The sequence below is a fragment of the Anguilla anguilla genome, chromosome 3 (genome assembly GCF_013347855.1).
Source record: "Anguilla anguilla isolate fAngAng1 chromosome 3, fAngAng1.pri, whole genome shotgun sequence".
NCBI lineage: Eukaryota > Metazoa > Chordata > Actinopteri > Anguilliformes > Anguillidae > Anguilla > Anguilla anguilla.
The window spans coordinates 29,845,243-29,856,086 of record NC_049203.1 but is presented as its reverse complement, the minus strand read 5'-3'; positions in this window follow the sequence as shown (position 1 = coordinate 29,856,086).

The window sequence follows — 10,844 nt, the reverse complement described above, 5'->3', positions numbered from 1 at the left end:
TTCTAGATCAGTATCCTTTCTCTTCTCTTACAACTCAAAGGTCTTCTGCACAAGACTGTTTCCCAACAGAAGTTACTTACAAAATTCCACTAAGTAAATGTTTACAATTTTCCCTCCTGCAAATGGGGTTCAAAGATTCTCTAGGTAGTATGCATCAGTGTACAAGGAGACCACTGTCTTTCCTTAATTACAAATAGACATAACACAGAATACCTATTGTTCTTCAGAGATCATCCCATAATCACATACATTTAAATATATTCTTGATCAGTACAATCTCTAATAAGAAGAAATGTAAAAACATTAAAAGAATGAAGAAAACCCATACTTCCACATTCCCTCCTTTGAGACCATTTGGTCTCACATAAACATTAAGCATGGCTATAAATGTATTCATTATAAGTAAGTTATTCTTCTAGAGGTAGAATTGATTTATTTATTAACCATGGTAGAATAAGCGTCGGGGAGAGCATGGCCAAAACAATAGACAAAACATAATATTAGTAATTACCTTACCTATCTTTTTCAAAAGGAAATAAATGAAATACAGATATCTTATCATAACCAAGAGAAAAATGTAAAAAGAAAACAGGCTTCTCACCCCTACAACTACCAGGATTGCTATTTCTAGAAGATGTTTACATTGTATACTACAGAGATCGGTATATTAACAATAAGTTTGTTATCTGTAGACAACAGCACAGCCCATTCCGGTTGGGAATCAGGAAAAGACAGCATGCTTCTGATCTCAGCAGGTGCTTTTTTAGAGTAGATACCACCAGTCTCTTGTCCAATCACCAATCAATGAGTGTGGATGTTTATCTTTATGTATCAGTTAATGCATGTATTGTAGATTTTTCAGATATAATTGTTGTAAGTAGTATAAATCCGAAGTATCACTGTTTGTCCCTGGTACTATAATTTGTTGTTTTTCCCCATTTTTTAGGTTTGTCTTTCTTTCATTATTCACATCCTCTAGACCTCCTAACAACTTTCTTAATCCTACTGTCACTTCTGCCTTTCCTCTATCTATGTCATTCACAGCTAAGTTCATTTTAAGTGGTACTACTTCTCCAGGTGTCAGGGTTATTGATGTAATAGTGCCCTTATCTATGGTGAAGTCATGGTATGTCTCAGTAGACTTTTCAATCTTACTAGGGTCTGTTTTTCTGCTGCTATTGTTTCTTATGACTATTAGGAAAGTGTTTCCCACGAGAAGAATAGAAAGTATCCAGAGAAACTGGCATTCTTTTATTCTTTTTCTATGTTCTTTTGGCTTCTGACTCTTTTGCTCTGCGACAGTGGTTTAGGTGTACCCATGGTCCAATCTCCTTTACCTTAACCGCTGTTGGAGTGGCGAGGATCACCTGGTAAGGTCCTACTTGTCTTGGCTGTTTCCACTTCCTTTTGAACTTCTTCACGTAAATCCAATCACCTGGATTAACCGGAAGATCAGGGGTTTCTGCTGATGGCCCCTGTGCTTCTTTAGCCTGTGAATAGACAGATCTCACAACTTGGGTTAGTCCTTTCAAATACCTTCCTAATTCACTTTCCAATACTTCCAAACTTACTTCTCCTTCTCTTGGTTTCATTACAGGTACAGACATTACTCTACCAGTAATCATTTCATGCGGTGTTAAATGTGTAAACCTATTTCTACTATTTCTCATGGCCATGAGTGCTAATGGTAAACATTTAACCCAATTTAACCCTCTGGGGTCTAAGGGTAAAATGAGGCACACTGGTGATTGTGCGATGCTCTGACATTTGTGTAAATTTCATCAACTTTATATACAGTGATTCCAAAGTGTTTCATATCTTTGTTTTCAGCACAAACTCAGCTACAACAATATGGCAGCAGTAAGTAGGTCATAATCATGTGTGTATTGTAAACTGCTCTAAAAACACACAAACTGTAAACAGTAGTTTTGAACATGCACAGGAATGTTGTAATAAAGCACACTGAACAATTGTGACTAAGACTTTTGGTCACTGAAATGTGTTCATCTAGGTCTTGGGTATCAAAAGATGACAAAATATTTTAGCAAATCCAATGAGAAATATAAAATACATTGCTAAAAGTTAGTGTTGTGACTACTATTTTTCAACACCAGGTGAGAATGGGAGGGCAAATGGCCTTTCTGTAATGAATATGCATTGGGTAGGACGACCTGCCAGCTAAGTAGGCTATTCACACCTGGCCGCATGCCTCCCCACCACTAAGACAAAGACTCAGTGAGCCTAAAAGACAGAAACAAAGACATCAGAACATTTTTTGAAGCAAACTATACGCATGGAAGATGAGATGAGACTGGTGTACTCTTGCAACGCTTGCATGGCCTCTTAGCTAGTGGTGAACTAGGCCGTGTTTCCTGATCAGCATCTCTCTAAATATGATAAAAACAAAATTGTTAGGAAATGTGACATCAAATCAAATAACCTGACCACTAAATGTGCTTTACAAAAAAGGGGCAAACCACTAACTAATGAAAACAAAACTTAGGACATGTGACATGGTTACATCATATACAAACAAAGAACCAAACAAACACAACCAGACGCAGAGAGGTAGCCTATAATTTTGAGAAGCAATGGTTAGAATCGTTCGTAGTGTGGGAATTTACAAGCGCGCATATTAGTGAATATTCCTACAAACACACAGAGAATGTAATACAGCACACATTTACAAATAATGCAAGCTATCAACGAAACAACATTAGCTAAACTAAATAAACATTGATATTCCAGCTCAACTACACGCAACTCATCAATAACAATGCCTCAATCTGAAGTAGGCTAGGTCTGTTTAGCTAAGTGGTTATTACATTGCTATTTCCCAAATTTACTTACAGTATGCTAATATCGATTGTGCGAGGACATCAGTTTTAGAATCATAGCCACGCCACGGGCTATTTATTACCAATATGATCGAAAAACATACAGTCTACCTGATACTTCTAACACAACCAGACGCAGAGAGCCTAGCCTATAATTTTGAGATGCAATAGTTTGAATCGTTCGTAGTGTGGGAATTTACAAACGCGCATATTGCTGGATATTCCTACAAACACACAGATACGTTGCAATACAGTACACATATTTACCAATATGATCATAAGAAATATACTTACGCATGAAGTTGATCCTCAGCTGGATCAGTTCGCTGTTCGAAATGACACCGCTCTTCATCAGTGTCGGCTTCCGGACGGACCATTTTCCAAAATTAAACGAAATGTTCACCTCAAAAGAAGTGAATTAGGCGACACTTTGACATTCTATCCCGCTTTCGCAGACTTGGCATTTCTCACATGGATCTCGCATCGCCCCTCCTTTAGTCTCCTTCTATGGAGAGTAATTATAATGTTGTTAACATGTGAATGCGATTTGGGCGGACTTCCTGCTGAGCGAAATTCACATAGTAATGAGTAAAGTTTAACGAAGCATACATGATCTAATTAATCAAATTTAGAACATTTAAAACAATTCACATTATTTGCCAATGGGCGCATTGGAAAGTCACGATTCTAAGGTTTCTGTCAATGTTTTTGTTGCGTCTGTATGATAACAGCACGTGAAGTTAATCATCCAAATAGAAACGAAAGTTAATTTCATCTTGTCGAGCTCCGCCGGCGGAGCTCTCGACCCCAGAGGGTTAATCCTGTTTGCCTGCAGGCTTTTGCTAATTTAATTTTTTGAATTCCATTGCAACGTTCTACTATGCCAGCTGACTGAGGATGCCATGCGCATGAGAATTTATGTTAAATCCCTGTCATTTTACATAGATCTGAAATTACTTCAGCAGTAAAGTAAGTTCCATTGTCACTACTAAGTGTTTGGCAGACACCAAATCTAGGGAAAATTTCAGTTGCTAAAGCTTTTGCAACAGTTTTAGAATCTGCTTGGGCAGATGGGAAAGCTTCTACCCATCTAGAAAATCTGTCTATGACAACTAAACAGTAACGCTTTCCTTCTGCTGGGTCGACCATATCTACATAGTCCATTACCAAATGGGTAAATGGACCCACCGGTGGAGGCCTAGTGCCTGGAATTGTTGGGATTTCCTTTTTAATGTTTATTTCTTGACAGATTTGACAATTTGAAATCCAATTAGTCACATGTTCAGTTAATTTAGGAATAAACCAATGGTTTTGAATTGTTCTCATCATTTCCCCCCTTGCAGAGTGGCAAATTCCATGAGCCGCTCTACAGATAAGGCGTATTAATGCGGCAGGAGCCACAATTTTACCAGTTATTGTTTGGCGCCAGAGGCCTGAAGCTTGGTCTAAGGCACAGCCTCTAGATTCCCAATCAGATTTTTCAGAGGCCATGGCTTGATTTTGTGCCTCGATTAATTGTTGTAGAGGTACCTCTTGAGCTTGGATTACAGATGCTTGGACTGCTATAGGCCAGTACTCCATGCTAGCAGCTAGTTTGGCTGCTTTATCTGCATAATTGTTACCTTGAGACATAGGGTCATTACAACGAGTATGTGCTGCACATTTAATAATGGCTAATTTAGACGGCAGTTTCATGGCCTCCAGCAGTGCAGTTATTTCATTTTTATTGCGAATAGGTGTTCCTCCTGCAGTGAGGAAACCTCTTCGTGCCCAAACTCCTCCCCAACTATGTACAATCCCACATACATATGCAGAATCACTATAGATGTTAACTGATTTTTCTGAGGCTAAAATACATGCTTTGGTTAAGGCTGTGAGTTCAGCTTGCTGAGCCCTAGTTCCTGGACTGAGTGGGGCTTCTACGATGGTTTGAAAAGTCCATGGGTCCACTTGGGAAACAATAGCATAACCTGCTTGTCTTTTTCCTGTTGCTTGATCAATAAATGAAGATCCATCTATGAATAGAATTAGATCGGGAGATGGTAAAGGCTCAGAGAAGAGGTCTTCTCTAGTCTTGGAGTCTTGTTCAATAATAAGTTCACAATGATGCGGTGTGCCTTCTTCTGGGGTAATCATAAATTCAGCAGGATTAACAGTCTTACAGCGTATAATAGTAAGGGATGGTTGGGAAAGGAGGATTTCATAGCCTGTTACTCTTCGGTGAGACAATGATGACTTTCCTCGGCTAAGAAGTGCTTCTACTGCATGTGACACGTATAGTGTACCTGAATGGCCTGCCACAATGGGTGTGGCTTTTCCCACAGCAAATGCTGCTGCAGCTAATCCACGTTCACAGGGGTGCAGGCCTCGTTCTACACTATCCAACCACGTACTGTAATATGCAATAGGTTTGTTTTTTCCAGATTCTTGCTGTGTAAGTACTGCAGTGGCAAATCCTCCCTTTTCAGAACTAAACAAGTGGAAAGGTTTTGTGTAATCTGGAAGTCTAAGAGAGGGTGCATTTTGGAGGGCTAATTTCAGAGCTTGAAATGATTTTTCTGCTTCGCTGTTCCATTGTAAAACCTTTTGGGGTGTGGCCGTGGTGCACAAATCATGGAGAGGTCTGCTGAGTTCTGCATAGTCACAAATCCATTGACGACAATAGCCAGTCATTCCTAGAAAGCGTTGCATTTCTTTGGTTGTCCGAGGTTTTGGCACATTAGTAATTGCTTTTGATACACGATGACCTTTTTCCGCTAGGGCTTTGAGTAGAGCTTTACTATCTTGCAGACAACTGTCTTTGTTTGGAGTACACAGAAGGAAATCATCTACATATTGAATGAGAGTACTTCCTCCAGGAGGATGAAAATCAGATAAATCTGCTCTGACCATTCTGTTGAAGATACTAGGTGATTCCACATACCCTTGAGGAAAGCGACAATAGGTGTACTGCTGACCACGATAGGTAAAAGCAAACAAATGCTGTGAGTTTGGATGTAGGGGTATGGAAAAATAAGCTGAGCAGAGGTCGATGACAGTGTAGTAAGTTGTAGAGCTTGGAATGTTTGTCAATATAGTAGATGGATCAGGAACCATTGGATATTCCGCAATTACTTGTTCATTTAAAGGTCTTAGATCTTGCACCATTCTCCATTTGCCTCCAGGCTTCTTGACAGGAAGTATGGGTGTGTTACATGGGCTATTGGTAGGATAGATCACTCCAGCCATGAGGAGATCTTGGATTGTCGTGCTAATGCCTTCTTCTGCATCTTGACTGAGCGGATACTGTCTAACTCTGGGTCCGGACATTTCTGGCTTCAGTTGGATTTGAACTTCACAAGATTTCATAAGTCCAATATCTGAGCCTCCTTTTGCCCACAGATAATCTGGAACATCACTAAGGAACTGTTCCTCTTCATCAGTTAGCATCATTAAGGCTTCAATTGGTTTGGCATGCTTCTCCAAATGAACAGGCGTGATCAAATCAGTAGAAATGAACCATTCGTCAGGATTGTTACCATTCAGAAGTCCAAGGATGTTGGTTGGAAGGTAAGGTTGTTGGGACATTCTTTTGATCATCGGCCCAATGTCTTTGGGTTCAAATCCTGGATTAACACCAAGTGTAACATGAGGGGCTGCAGAGGCTCCCATCATGTACCCCTGTGTAGATGGAAAGCTGTCATTTTTCAACATTACCACGGCTCCTACTCCCTCTTTTCCAATGTAGATACCTCGGATATGAATCATGCCCTCCATGCCTCTCACATTTTCAAAATCTTCAGCATATTCTTCATTGTTTCCTTTAGGGTCAAAGTAGAGAGTAAGATGTTGTTGCCCAGTATTTTGCAAATGAAGAATATTTTGTGATAGTAGTGGGCAGGTAGACGACCAAAGGGTCCACAGAATATCCAAATTATTCTCTCTTGGTAGTTGGGCACAATGAAGCACTGGACAGTCTGGTTCTGGTGTAATAAGGTCCATGACATATTGTCCTGGCAACCCAGGAAACGTACAAATGATACCCTTGGGGGAGCAGAAAATAAAAGCATTAAGTTTGCATAATAAGTCTCTTCCTAGTAGGTTGACAGGCGTCTTTGGAGTAAACAACAGTTTTGCTTCGGCTGAACTGTTTCCAATAGTCATAGTTTGTGGTGCAGTAAATGGAACATTTTGAGTAACCCCGAGAAGCCTCTTGTCTTGATATGTTGTCCAGTCAATGGCAGGTGCCGACCATCCAAGCCAATACAAGAATGTGTCGCACCAGTGTCAATGAGAAAACTGCACATTTTCCCTCCAATATTAATGTCCACACGTGGCTCAGTTAGAGGGTGTTGTGATAAAATAGAGACCATTTGAGATTCCCCTGTTCCTAGGGTCTCAGAGCTCTCGGGGCAACCCTATTGGGCACTAAATCCTATACCCCACTGCCATTCATTTTGATTTCGTTGGACCATTTGGTTTGGAAACCCTTCGATTCTTCCTTGTCTGGAATACATTGCAGATGGGTCATTGCGGCCTTGCTGTGACAAGAACCCTCCACCACGTCCTCGGTTTTGAGGTCTGTTTCCTCTGCCTCTGTTTCCTTGTCCTCCTGACCAGCAGTGTCGGGCAAAATGTCCGAACTTACCACAAGCAAAACATTACTGATTTTGGAGATTTTGTTGAGGTTGCTGCCATTGTTGTGGTCTCCACTGTGGAATTATCAGCTGTGCAGGTATCGGCATCTGCATCGATATTGGTTGCATCATTTGAGCTGGAGGTTCAAGAGGCTGCACTGGGCCCGCGTGCTGAGGTTGAGGTGGCTGAATGACTGCTGCTTGGGTAGCGGGTGCTTCTGTTTTTCCCTCTTTCTCAGAGATTTGTAACATGAGTAATTTTTGTTTAAGGTTCTTATTCTTGCCCTCTGAAGTCTTAAGTGATTCCTTATATAGGTGCATGTGGTGAATAATATGCGTCCTTTGTTTCTCCCAGGGCTCTTGATCCAGAGCCACAACATTATCCAGGGCCTTCTTTACTGAAAGGGGTAGAGCTTTAACCACCATGTGAAAGAACATAGTTTGGGCACCCTTTGATGAATCAAATGGCTCTCCCATATTAGTGAGCCACGTTTCCTGCATTCTGGAGATGAAATCATGGATATCTTCATTTTCTTTTATTTCTGCATTCATATCTTGTCCTAGATTAGCCTTGTGAGGATACAAGGCTCTCAGAGCTCTCCAGATGGCAGGTCTGTATCTGTTGAAATTATCACCATCATGGTGATTTGTGACAAGCACAGTTGGCAGCTTTGCTTCTTCAAATACATCTTTTGTTTGCAACCCACAGCATCTGGCCAACAGTTGTTTAATATCTCCCAAGCATAGGGCAAGATGAGTTGTTTGGCTCTCCACCTTCGTAATCCAGGGGCCCGCTCCTTCAGTGATTCTGGGTAGATCCTTAACCATGTTTTCCATGTCCATGGCAATCCATGGAATGTATCTGGTGAGCGATGGTTGACCCCCTGGTTGGGGCACAACTTGTAAAGGGTGCATGGATGCATCATATCGGTCTGGAGAGCACCTCTGGCGTTGGCTTCTACGGGGCTGTCCTTTCTTGACTGATTCGACAAGGGCTTCGTGTATGCTCACCACATTTTCTTTTTGTCGTTTTAAGCTCTGAAGATCTTCAAGGGGTACAGACAAATCTTGTAATGCATTGTGGTAGACAGCCTCAGCTTCTGCTACTCTTTCAGAGCTTAAGATTACAACTGGATCTACTTGCGATGCAGCTTGGTATTTTGGTGTGCACAAGTGGGGATGGGGAGATATTTTGTTTTCCTCCCTCTGGAAGTCCTCATTACTTGATTCTTCTTCAGAGTGGCTGAGAAGGTCTGGATCATGGACATCCATTTTGACGCGTAGAGTGCCCTTTAATGTTTTCTGTACTGTGCGTCTTTCTTGACATCCCTCACTTTTTTCTTTCTGCAACTTCTTAAGTACCTTCTTATCTTGTTTAGATGCAGCACTCTTCTTTCTGTAATTTATTAGAGGCTCTTCATCATGATAGGAACTGGTACAGATTGGTACATCTTTTTCTTCTAGTACTTTTGTATTTTTATAGTGTGGTGGAGCGGTTCTCTTCAATGCATCTCGGTACCCCGTAGCATCAGGTCCAGTCTCTGCATGTATAAATGTTGATGCACCCCTGTCTGGTGAGAGCTCACTAGTCGTTGTGAATGCATTATCATATTTACTTTTGCCCAGATGAACTTGACCCTTAACTTGAAGAGTTCCGTGTACACTGGTTGTTTTCAAAGCTGACTGGCACTGTTCATCTTCTGCAGCTGCACTAGAGACAACCATTTGGTGCAGTGCTTGGCTCGGATATAAAGATGGTGTAGTACTGCTATACGATGGTGGGCACACACAAGTGAATTCCGGAGCTGTTGACACCATTGCTTCCTCTTGCATTGCCTTTTCTTTAGTCTGGAGAGGAGGAGCAACTTGGATTCCTGCTTGTCTTATTGCTTTGGATCTGTGATTTGCAGCTTCATTCTTCCACTGGGTCAAGTGTATTCTAAGGGTTTTTTAATTTTTCTTTCTGTCCAATCCGAGCTTTACTCTCTTTATGAGCTAATATGGTTTCAATAGCTTGCAAATATGCAGGGCGCCACGTGCCCTGTTCTGGCCATGGGGTGGGACTGGTAGCTGTCCACTTCTGCCACTTTTTCATAGTATCATCATAAGATATTTGGAAGTACTCAGTCATTGCCTTTAAAGGAGTTAAGGGCTTAGGTATGTTATTTATTTCCTCAGTCATGATGCAAGAGAGTGGGATTTTTTCCATAGATTCAGTCAAATCCTTAGAGTAATTGTTTTTTTTTTTTTTTTTTTTTTTTTTTTTCTTCTAATTAATAATCTTACAACCAGTCAACATCCACCATGGGTTCCGCTTTATCAAACACCTCCTTGTATGTTTTACTCCAAAAAAATAGTTTATATTGCTCCCGTTATTATGAGACCTTATCTCCCCCACAAGAGGGCTAAAATGATTATAGCAAACTTTGCACTCTTAAACACACAACCCACAAAAGTATAAATCAGCAAAAATAAGTTTTCTTTTATAAGCAGCAGAAAATAAATCAACAAATATACTGTAGGTAGCTCAAAAATAAGAATAACTCCACTGCTCCAAAGAGCCATCTATCACCATCATTATACAGTTATTGTAATCATAGATCTATAATATAAAACAATACTTATTGCGCAATTAATATATTTATGTCTCTAAAATGTAAAACAATATTTTCTGGGCCCATAAGACTAAGACAACCAATAAACATCACACTTTGACAAACCACACATAGCAATTTTATCCCAACCAGAGCAACATAAAGACAGACACACTATATGAAAACAAAAAACACAACAAAAAATGACACAGCTTATTGCAATAAGACTTTTAAAATTCTTTCCCTAACACGAATACAGGGTATCAATATATGCCCCTAACTGTAATTGTCAATAAGACTTTTGTATAGCTTTCCCTACAACTGTCCCTTTCCTACCACTTTTCCCTATCACGCTTAATTCAGGGTAACAGTACACAATCACGCATACAGGTTCCCCTGATTATTAACCTTTTCACAGCGGATTTCATGTGGAAGACGTCTCCTCTCAACAGTTACTCTCTACAGGTCCTGTTACTAAGGTCCGTTACGTATTTGGCTAGCTGAACCTAACTCTATTTACTCTTTCCCTATAGGCCTCTTCTGTCCCAGACAGGTCTTTAAACTCTTGTTTCTTTAATTCACTCTTATTTCTTTACTCAATAATTCTTCATCAAACCCTTTTTAATTTTTTTATTCACCTCTATTCACTTTTTTTTTCTCACACTCTCTTTATTCTCTTTACTCACTCTTTATTCTCTTTACTCTATTTTCTTTATACTCTTTATTTTCTTTATTCTCACAACACCACTTTAAACACACTCTACAACAACTCACCCCCAGGAGTCCGTCACTCGAAT